The sequence below is a fragment of the Sus scrofa genome, chromosome 2 (genome assembly GCF_000003025.6).
Source record: "Sus scrofa isolate TJ Tabasco breed Duroc chromosome 2, Sscrofa11.1, whole genome shotgun sequence".
Classification (NCBI taxonomy): domain Eukaryota; kingdom Metazoa; phylum Chordata; class Mammalia; order Artiodactyla; family Suidae; genus Sus; species Sus scrofa.
Genome location: NC_010444.4, coordinates 52538751 through 52550336, shown reverse-complemented (window position 1 = coordinate 52550336; position 11586 = coordinate 52538751). Strand labels below are relative to the sequence as shown.

The window sequence follows — 11586 nt, the reverse complement described above, 5'->3', positions numbered from 1 at the left end:
ATGTATATTAAGGGTAGTATTGAGGAGAAATAAGCTTAGAAATGAGGATACCTGCAGTTCCTTTTGTGGCTCAGTGGGTTAAGACCCTGACATTGTGTCCATGAAAGTGCAGGTTCAATCCCTGGCCTTGCTCAGGGAGTTAAGGGTCTGGTGTTGCTGCAAGCTGTGGCATAGATCACAGCTGTGGCTTGGATCTAGCATTGTTGTGGCTGTGTTGTAGGCCTGCAGCTGCAGCTCTGATTCAAACCCTAGTTCCAGGAACTTCCATATGCCGCAAGTGTGGCCCTAAAAAAAAAAAAGAAAGAAATGAGGATACCAATAGTGGGTTGATTCTGAAAATGTGTCTAATTGGCTTTCTCACATTCATTCATTTGTTCATTTGTGGATTTTTGCACGCTTTTATCAGAAAACTCTCAGCTAGTTTTGAGGAAGTTGTTTCAGCATATTGCATGATCTTTCATCCTCTGCAAATTTTGTTTGTTTGTTTTTTAACAGAGGGGTAATTTGTGCCTTATCCTACCCTGGGACTTTTTTTTTTTAATTTTCACAGTCAATGTTTTGGAGAAAGGCAGTGTCTAAACTTAAACTTTACTCAAATATGTTGTAAAGCATAATTTACTATGCTTCCTTTGAGAAGATCTAACATGAAACTCTAAACACCTGTAGACACCCATTAGAAATTATGAGCAGTTCTATCATGGAGTGTGAAGAGCAATAAGCAGAGTTCCATGAGTATTGGGTTGTTTACATAGCTCTTCTCTCTCAGTTTTTCCTTCTGACTCTGGAGAGCTCAGCCTCCTTGAAGCTCAGCATCAGTGAGATAATTGCAGAGTCTAGTCATGTTAGTTGGTCTCTTGAATTCTTACATTTCTACTTGCATAACAGAGTGATCCTCCATTTTAAAATAGCAGTCACTGGCTATGGCACCCAGAGAAGGCAAGATAAAATCACCAGGAGCATAGTGTGGCTGCCATGTAAAAGAATGTATCTGATGGTACTTTGAAAGGCAGAGACCACAGGCTAAATGATAGCTATTTTATGGCTATTGCTACTTTTTGAAAGATAACCCCCCAAAAAAAAAGATAACCCAGACCAAGAATAAGAGAAAATTAGATTTGTGTACCTCAAACATGAGGGGGTGTATATAACCAAAAAACAGATGCACCAAATCCTTGTGGATCAGCAGCATGGAGGATGCTCCTAACAAAGTCATTTGAGGACTAATAAAAAGAGCAAGTTCTTACTATCATCTCCACAAAATGTCTATAAAAACATCATGCTAGATCCTCAAGTGATAGCATGGATTGGGAAAAAATTTATTTAAAGAAAGTTTGTAAAATAGACCAATATTTGACTGTTATAGATTGTAGGGGATTCAGGGACTTGAAGGTCCTAAATTTGGAGGACACCAGCCCATTTCCTCTGCTAGAGAGAGACATATTAAATGACTGCCACCCAAATGTGGCCTGTCTGATATCTTACTCCAGCCCAATCTTGGTGGGTAAAAGGGGGATATAAGGAAAGAGGAGAAGAGTGGAAGTCTCATTTATGGTTTTTTGCAGGTGTTAAAGACATAGCTGTTGAAATGAAGAAATGCGTACAAGCAGACCTCTGCAAAGAGACGATAACTTATATGGGTTTTCCAATTGCTAACCAAAGTAAAAATTGCAGATCAGCCATCAGAAATGGGGCCAAGATCAGGTCCCCAACTCCCATCATCTTTGTTCTTTTCCTGGAGAAGCTGCTTTATTGAGCTCCTCCAAGGGCCCAGCCATCTCCATTTGTGAATTAAACATGTGTTTTTTTTGGTCTTTGTATTCTTTCATGCCCATTAATTTATCTACACGTTTATTCAGCTGTCAGTTTGTTTACTCATTCGGCAAGGTTTACTTGTGTACCCACCCCCCACACACAAAGTGCGTCAGGATAAATATCAATCAGTGCTGGCTGTCTTCTTTTAAGAATACCCCAGGGCATTTAGAGAATAAGGGTATGCACAGGATAAATGTTAAGAAAGCAAAAAAAAGCAAGAATAAGACTGGTACTCCTCAAGTATCCAAAGCTGACTGCTTTAGACACTAGGTAGAAGTGGAAGACTGTATGGATTTGATTAGGGAAAGGCTAAGGTTTTAGATGAACTTTGAGGAGATCTGTACTATTTAGCAGCAGGAATAGTGTGTATTTCGGCATGGTGATGAGGAAGTGGGCAGAGGCTAAAGTGCAGCAGTTAAGATTAATGGTAGGGAAAGTGGAGGAGAGGAAGGTGTCAGTAAATATATGGACCCAACTAGAAGCCTACTTCTGAGAGTGATGGGAGGTGGCACCAATGGGTGAACACAATAGATTCATTGAACTGAGCACAGGCCTCCTCCCTCCATGATGGAAAGCAATTCCCCTCAGTCCTCTACAGATATGATCTGAAGGCTGAGGTCTCTGTGGCTCTGGCTCCTAATTGCTCATTAGCATCACCTGGTGGCTTCAAATTACAAGTCTTCTGCTTTAGATGAGTCATGCAATGTAAGGACACTGACCAAATAAATACGTTTTGTCTCAAAGGACTTAACAGATTTTTGAGGAAATGTCAATTCATGACCCACAAAATCAAATTCATTGCACAGACATCTGTCAAAGAAAATTTTCAGCTAAACATAATTGAATTAGTTTCTATCATGGAGTTCCCGCTGTTGTGCAATGGGGTTGTTGTCTCTGCAGCAGCAGGGCAGACGTAGGTAGGTTCAATCCCTGCTTGGCATAATGAGTTAAAGGATCTATTGTTGCCAGAGCTGTGGCATAGGTCGTAACTGTGGCCCAGATCTGATCCCTGGCCCAGGAACTCCATATGCCATGGGGCAGCCAAAAATGAAAAAAAAAAAAAATGCTTTTTATCATCAGGAATGATTCTTTAGTTATCTTGGTTCGTATATCAAGATTTGTTGGAATTTTTAAAGGCAGGTGTTTTTATTATTGCTTCATTCCACTGGAATTATTTCAGCTCAGTTTTTAAAGTAGCCTCTATTAAAAGTGTCAGAGGTAGTTTTTAAAGTCACTGAATGTATATGTGCAAATGCAATGAATCATCACCAGTTTATGGCACTCTGAAATAGAATACAGTGAATTTAATGATCTCGCATTCTTCACCAATGCTCCTTAAATGAATCTTGGGAAGAGTATTGCAAAAATTTATCATACTGTTTTCTCCAATTCAATATTTCCTTGAAACAAAAAGAATATCTGCAAATATTTAATAATCAAAGACCAGAAAGGCAATTTATGCTTACTCATTGATATTACACTGCACATGCATGCTAATGCTAAATTTTAATCTCCAATAAAAGCTAAAGCTAATTTGTGATCTTTGTAGATGGATATGAGAATTTATGTTGAGAATGAAATCTTTCATAAGATAAACCAATAATAATTTTACCCATTTTTAACATGAATCAAAATACAAAAGATTGTAATTATAATCAACACTGTTATGTAATATCTGTAAAAACTATAAGAAAATTAGAACCCTTTTTTGATATTGATAAATTTAGAATTGTTTTTAATTTATGCAATAGCCCTTTCAATACAATATTAACAATATTGAGTGGGCAGAGAGTTAGTGAAGTTACCTAAGTTAGACTGATTCAGTTCTGAAATTTATATGGTTTTGCTTCAAAGTCAAACCAGGTCTTATAAAAAAAAATAAATCAATTTTGTCCATGTGAATGAGAATACTAAAAAAAAATTACTTTTTCATAACTAATTCAGTTATTAGAAAACAGTTTTATGAAACAGTTGACTTACATGAATCTACTTTTCAATTTTCATTTTAAATTTTGTGAAATCTAAAGATAAATCAAGTATTTTTGATGAAATTTTGAAATATGCTATAAGTGTAAAATACACATAGGACTTTGAGGACTTTGCAAGGAGAATACTTCATTGATATTTTCATATTGACCACACAATGAAATGATAATATTTTGTATATATTGGGTTACATAAATGTTGGGTTTTTTCTTTGTCTTTTGTCTTTTTAGGGCTGTGCCCATGGCATATGGAGGTTCCCAGGCTAGGTGTCTAATTGGAGTTGTAGCTGCTGGCCTATGCCACAGCCACAGCAATGCCAGATCTGAGCCAGATTTGTTTCTGCTTCATCATGATGGGAACTCCAGTGGAAATATATTATGAATATTAACTTTCTGGGAGTTCCCATCATGGCTCAGTGGTTAATGAATCCAACTAAGAACTATGAGGTTGCAGGTTCAATCCCTGGCCTCACTCAGTGGATTAAGGATCCGGTATTGCCATGAGCTGTGGTGTAGGTTGCAGATGGGGCTCAGATCCTGCATTGCTGTGTCTCTGGCATCAGCTGGTGCCAAAAGCTCTGATTAGACCCCTAGCCTGGAAACCTCCATATGCCACGGGTACAGCCCTAGAAAAGACAAAAAAAAAAAAAAAAAAAAAAAAAAAAATTCTAAACCACTGAGGTTTAGAAAGTCACGTTGCAGTCATACCTCAGCAGAGCAATATGTCCTAGAAGGAGAATAGACAAAGAGTCAGGTATAGGTCTCTCCTCCTGAGCACTCTTCCCACTCCTCTAACCTTACTGCCACCATTTTCCATCAGAAATAAATTGAATGTTCCCTCCTTGAGGAAGCTTTCTCTGTCTACCCTCCCAGAGCAGCTGAGTGTTCTTGTCATGCACTACCATAAAATCTTTATTGATGTCCTTATAACACCCAACACTTTTTATTTTCAATAATGTTTTTATAGTCTTCCCTACTTCAACATAAGCCATATCTGCTATACTTATCACTGTATCCCCTGTGCCTGAGTTTTCTATGCTGTATGTCATTATCCTGGAAGTAGAATGGGGTCCACTGGAGTAGAACCTCTTCCAAAATAGATTCTCTCACAAAGTCTGGCCAGTTGATGTGGCAAGTCTGGGGCTGCCCACAGTTGACAGTTGGAGTTCTCTTCATGTATATCCTCCAGTTCTTCCATTTTCCCACATTTATTTGTCTCCCAAAATATATATGTTTTCTTTTTAAGACTGAGATTTTTTTTTGTTTGTTTTAATAATAATGCTCGATTGTTTTTCAAAGCAAACTGAAACCAAGTCCCCCTAAAACTGAGTTCCTCTGTCAGGTTTATGTTTAACCTTTCTGTTAAAAACAGTATTCTTTTTCTTGTTCAACACCTGTTCCCCTCAAGATTGAGTAACATCAAAGAAAAGGAGGGGTTGAAACTGAGAAGGACCGTGTATGACCTTCCTAGATACAAAAGCCTTTCTGTGTCCACAGTTTCTTGCTTGTAGGAAAAGGCTTTATCTTCTGAGACCTTCCCTGAGTTCAAAGGGCAGATCCAAAGAATTACTAATTAGGGAAGAGAGGTAATAAGGAAAGAAAGAGAAGCAGTCAAGAAACAGTAGTGTAATGCTAAAGCAGGGTCTTGTTTCATCCTCAAGGTAAATAAATAACAATACATCTCTGAGTTCTATAGCAACTAAAACCCCTACCCAGGTAAAGGGTAGTAACTTTAGGCTGAGCACAAGCACATGGAACCGAAACTGTTTGGAACCAGGAGGCTGATGATTGAGATTCCTGTACTACCACCATGTTGCCTCACTACTAACCAATCAGAGGAAGGTCTCACACTCGCACAAAATTTTGCCTATAAAATGTCTTACCCAAAAACCTTGAGGAGTTCAGATCTTTTGAGCACAAGATGCCCATTCTCCTTGCACAGCCCTTGCAATAAACCTTTCTCTGCTCCAAACTCTTGTTTCAGTTCATTTGGCTTCACCATGCATGAAACACACAAACCTGTGTTCAACAACAAAACAAGGAGAAAGAAACAGAGTCTTCCAGATCGCAGGATAATAACTATTAAAAAGTCTGTAGAGTTTGACTTCCAGTTTCCAGTCTGGCATGTAGGAAGCTTAAACATCACCACTCCTTCCAAACAAGTAAAAATCTGAACAATCTGAAAATTCAACAACTCTTCCCAGATCTATAAGAGAATGAGGCCACAGGGCAACTACTGACCTGAGACTGAGGCTTAGGTCTCAGGTAGGTAAAATAGGAGAGAATGAGTGGTAAATACAGTGAATCACAATTTAACACAGCAGAAACCAATGATTAGAAACTTGTTCAAGAACCATGCTGGGGTGTGGAAACCTGAACTGTAATTGATATGTTGCTGGAGGCCCAATGTGAACAAGTCTAAGAGATTAAAATCCTCAGACGGACCCAGTCATCTGGGGCTCCACCCACATACTTTTGAGTTACCTCCTGAAACTCTACCAGATTAGCACAATGAATTTCAGAGAAAAATCTCCATGTTTCCATTAGAGGACAGGGAAAAGGAATGATTTTGTAATATACCAGAACATTCTATTCTTCTTAACAAGGTCTGCCATTAGGAGAAAGTTTAACAAGTGTCTAACCTGAGATTTATCAGCACCTAACTGACCTGGGGGAGGGAAAATACCCATATCTAGCCTGCTCTATCATCCTGTGCTACTTAAAGGGGAATGGGAGGTAGGACTTAGAAGCATAAGTGGTCACAGTCCAGAGGCCCAAGCTCACTAATGAAACCTAATTATTTTCAAACTACAGAAAATCAAAGATTTAAAAAAAAAATCCTAAAACAATCTGTGGGAGGGATCACTGTACCTGTAGAGGAGCAAAAGAACTATACCCAACTTCTCACAAACAGTGCAAGCAAGAAGGACATGGAGCGAAATATTGAGTGTTAAGAGGGAAAAGGGAGTTCCCTTCGTGGCACAGTGGTTAACGAACCCAACTAGGATCTGTGAGGATGAGGGCTGGATTCTTGGACTTGCTCACTGGATCAAGGATCTGGCATTGCCATGAGCTGTGGTGTAGGTTGCAGACATGGCTGATCGTTGTATGGCTGTGGTGCAGGCTGGAAGCTACAGCTCTGATTCGACCCCTAGCTTAGAGCCTCCATATGCCACAGATGCAGCTCTAAAAAGAAAAAAAAGGGGGGAGAAAAAAACAAAACACCAAACTAAAATTCTATACCTGTAACCAGACAAGGGGATCTGTTCACTTGGTAGCTAAAGGCAAACATCCACTTACCAAGTGAGTTATGAATCAAGAAAATATTACTGTGAGCATGAGAACAAGTAGAACACTGGGAATAATTCCCAAAGCAGTGTCTCCCTGAACAAGGGGAAGTTGGTTCGTTTACTGAGAAAAGGGCTGGCTATTTAAAAGTGAAAGCCTTGTCATTACATCTAGAGGCAGGATTAATCTTGCACAAGTGCAGTTTGGAAGTGTGCCATTACATACATTATATTTTATGTTAATGAGGCTTAAGCTCCATTTGGTGAAGGGATGGGGGCAGATATTAAATAAAGCAAAGGTAACCTTTGGACATTTCTTAGTTCATCTACACAGACATTGGCCTAATTGTCAGGATCAGACTAGTTCAAGTCAGCTGGTGATCATATCTCTTCCTAAGCCTGTCAGTAGTCTGACAAACAGTACGTGCCTGTAACAGGATATTGAAATTGCTTCATCCTGGAAACTTTGGGTCCTGAAAAATAAAAAGAGTCAATTGCCAGTATGAAGGCATTCACACCCATTCCAGTTGCACTTTCTCCTATGGGTTACTTGGGGTCCTGGTTGTAGACATACCCTGTGAAATTATCTTCAAAAGTGAAGGAAAAATAAAGACTTTTTCAGACAAACAAAAAGCCGAAGAGATTTGTTGCCACTACCTTGCAAGAAATGTTAAAATTTAAGATGGGAAAGATGGAAGATTAGGAAGTACCAGGAAACTGTCTCTTCATATGGAGAGCAATTTCACTGGCAAAATTTGTCTGATATAACTATTTTGGAATGCTGGAGTCTACAGGAGACTTTCAACTTCCCAGGGAAAACCTGAACAGTATATTGCCAATTTCTGGTGATTTGGGCTCTTAGCATACTAGAAACTACCCAGCCACTACCCCTAGCTACATCGCAGGCAGCTGTGCACATGTCCTTAGAGCAGTTTCCATTTTTAGTGTACAGGAACTGGAGTGGGCAAAAGACCCTGTCCTCCAAATATCAGGAATCTGTGGTTTGATTGCCAATTTCTGCCTCTAAACACAGAAGTGCAAAGAAGTGGGCAGCCATTGTTCTTACACCTCACCCATTTGCTGCAAATCCTTCCCCACTCCAGTTCTAATGACTTTCAGGAGGTTTGAAGGGTGAGCATCTTTTTGTTATCTCTTCATTTTTTGCTTCCCTCCTTTCAGGAGCCAGACAGTAAAGACTAGGGCATTCAAAAGTAACTGAACATATGAGAAAACTTAGTAACTATGCATTCCCAAGGAAAGGCTCAGAAAATACGTAAGAAAACATTAAGTTTATACCTCAGGCTAATCTTTGCCAATTCTTGGTACAGAGGCAGCCTATAAATAAATAAACAAACAAATAAATAAATAGTCATGGGCATGGACTTGGCAGAGCGAGGCATGGGGATGGGGGTTGTGGGGAGGGGCTTCACGGCACTTCTGGAAGGAGCTCTGTGAAGTAGGGGGATCCTAGGGTGGTTGCCTCCCTGCACTCCCCCATGCCCCACCCCAACCTCTGAGTGCCTGAGGGGTTTCTACATGGGCGCCCGTCTCCTCAGGGTCACCAGGCAGGCAGTCCTTCCCTAGAGTGGAAAAACTCTGTGATGGCCTCTCTGGCCAGCCATGGACCCTTTCACTTCCAAATGTAGTTGAGTTCAGCTCTTTTAAAATAACTGTTATCTGTTCTCCACCGTTTAACATTATTCCCAAGATTGCACTGAATGGTTGGAAATTCGCGTTAAGTCCCACTATCCTCACAGAGTGGCAAAGTTTCCAGAAAACAGAAAATGAATCAGATACAGTGATGTAAGCCCAGATACAGAGATGGAAGCCCACATGATCACAGTCATGTTAAACTACAGAATGCTGAAAATGATTATATTAACACCAGCTTAGTTGACATAGTGGAGGCGCAGAGGAGTCACATCTTAACACAGGGTCCACTTCCTAACAGGTTGCCAATTCTGGTTGCCATACTCATGGTTTGGCAACAAAAGACCAAAGCAATTGCCATCCTGAAAGAGTTGTGGAGTAGTGGAGAAAGAGTTGGTTAAATGTGCACAGTACCGGCTGACAAAAGGCAACGGAGAAATGCTGTTTAAGGAAACAGGATTCAGAATGAAGTTCCTGTCGGAATACGTGAAGCCCTATTCCACAGTCTATCTATCTACTGCAGTTAGGAAACACCAAAGTGGTGAAACTAGAACAATATCTCACTTTCATTACACTACCTGACCAGATTTCGGAGTCCCCGAATCACCAGCTTCCTTTCTCAATTTATAAAGTGCAAGAGTCTGGCCTCTGGGTCCTGAGCACCAGCCTGCGGTGATCCACTGTAGTGCCAGCATCAGGCAGTCAAGGAACATTTTCTCTGGTGGATACTTGCCTGTCTGATGGAAAAAGGAGACAATATTAATATTAAGCAACTGTTACTGAATATGAGACTATATGGAATGGGGCTGATTCAGATACCAGCTCAACTCAGATTTTCATATATGACTATAATAGAAGGAGCAAAATTTATAAAGGGAGATTCAAGTATACAGAAACAATGGAAAGCACTTTTTTTTTGTCTTTTTGCCTTTTCTTGGGCCGCTCCTGTGGCATATGGAGGTATCCGGGCTAGGGGTCAAATCGGAGCTGTAGCTGCCACCCTACGCCAGAGGCACAGCAACGCAGGATCCGAGCCGAGCTGCGTCTGCGACCTACACCTCACGGGAACACCAGAACCTTGACCCACTGAGCAAGGGCAGGGATCGAACACGCAACCTCATGGTTCCTAGTCGGATTCGTTAACCACTGCGCCACGACGGGAACTCCTGCAAAGCACTTTCTAATGAAGACTTCTGTCCTGTTTTTGATCATTCACCAACCAAAATAGTGACTGAAAAATACAATGGGAATAGGATAGGCCTAGAAGAAAAATTGACAGGTGACAGATATACAAGGACTGACCTCTAAAATGTAAGATGCTATGGAGGAAAACAGTGAGAGTGCCCTGCGGAAGTGCATTCAAGAGGACAAGAGAGCCAGCACAGCTCAGAATGTACAGCAGATGAAGCAGAGGCTCAATAAGACTGAGCGAAAAAAGAAAAGGTGATTATATTGATGACCTAGTCTCACTAAGATGGGGATGTTGTCAGTCATTCTGGTTGGCACTTTTGTTGGCTGAACACTGTTTTTTCATGCAAAATGTCCTATGAATAATTAATTTTGCCACAAGCTTTGGCACTGGTAGCTGATGGTGTTGCGTGAATCGCAGGGATCAGTCTGAGACTAGACAGTGTGGAAGCTGGATGCCCACGAGAGGTGGTGTATCTGGATCCACTGCAGCAGGTAAAGGCTCAGATGCTTGTGCAGGACTGGCTTATTCTCAGCTCTATCTGTGTATGTTAAGTGTAATGTCCTTTATCACAAGGATTTAGCTTTGGAGGCTGTCTGGACTTTAACCTGCATTTAATATAAGCAATAAATATTGTGCTTTTATCTACATTATTACTGGAAAGAAAATGACCTTTAAGTAATGTGTGTTATGTATAATGTACTGTTGACATGGGCATCAACATTTTATATTATTAACATTTTAAGGATAAATATATTGTATAAGCACCTATTTAATCTTACTTTTGTAGTTAAATGTTCTTTTTTAAAAGCTCAATTTGAAAAAGCTGTTACCATAAATAAATTGTACGTTGATTCAATTGTACTGGATAAGTTTTCCTAAAGAGAGGTTTAATACGAGCAGTTAGAACACTGAATAAGCAGCTTTTACTATGTATTTCCATTTCTTTTGTTTTACAGTTTCCCAATTTTATTTATTTCTTTTTGTCTTTTTGCCAATTCTTGGGCCGCTCCCGCGGCATATGGAGGTTCCCAGGCTAGGGGTCAAATCGGAGCTGTAGCCACCAGCCTACACCAGAGCCACAGCAACGGGGGATCTGAGCCACGTCTGCAACCTACATCACAGCTCACGGCCACACCGGATCGTTAACCCACTGAGCAAGGCCAGGGACCGAACCCACAACCTCATGGTTCTTAGTCGGATTCGTTAACCAGTGTGCCACAACGGGAACTCCTACAGTTTCCCAATTTTAAAAAGAAATACAAAGGAACAAAATTTTTCTCTTAAAAGAAATCTTTGAAGGATAATTCTTATTGGCATAATCAGGTAACAGTTAGTCAAGACTTTGTAAAACAAACAAAAAAGGTGGTTTCTGTAAAAGCCCATTATTAATACCGCTTGTTTTTCATGAAAATTTCAATGTAATTACCATAATTTATAATTGGGGTATATCATGATTAGGAAATAAAAATAAACAGCAGCTTTTTATTATCCATGTTTTCAGTTTACTAGACTGAACCCTTGAAGTAAAAAAATTTTAAGTTCTTTCTACTTCAATAAATAGTATTATGATGTTCAAAAATTAATTAATTACTGTGTATTATAGTAAATAGTATTGATAAATCTACATATCACACTTTTTAAAAAGAAAAAAATACGTCTA

At 39.9% G+C, this 11586-nt stretch overlaps 1 pseudogene; it reads left to right on the top strand.

Annotated features, from left to right (window-relative positions):
• Window positions 2189-10181, top strand: LOC110259579 (annotated as a pseudogene).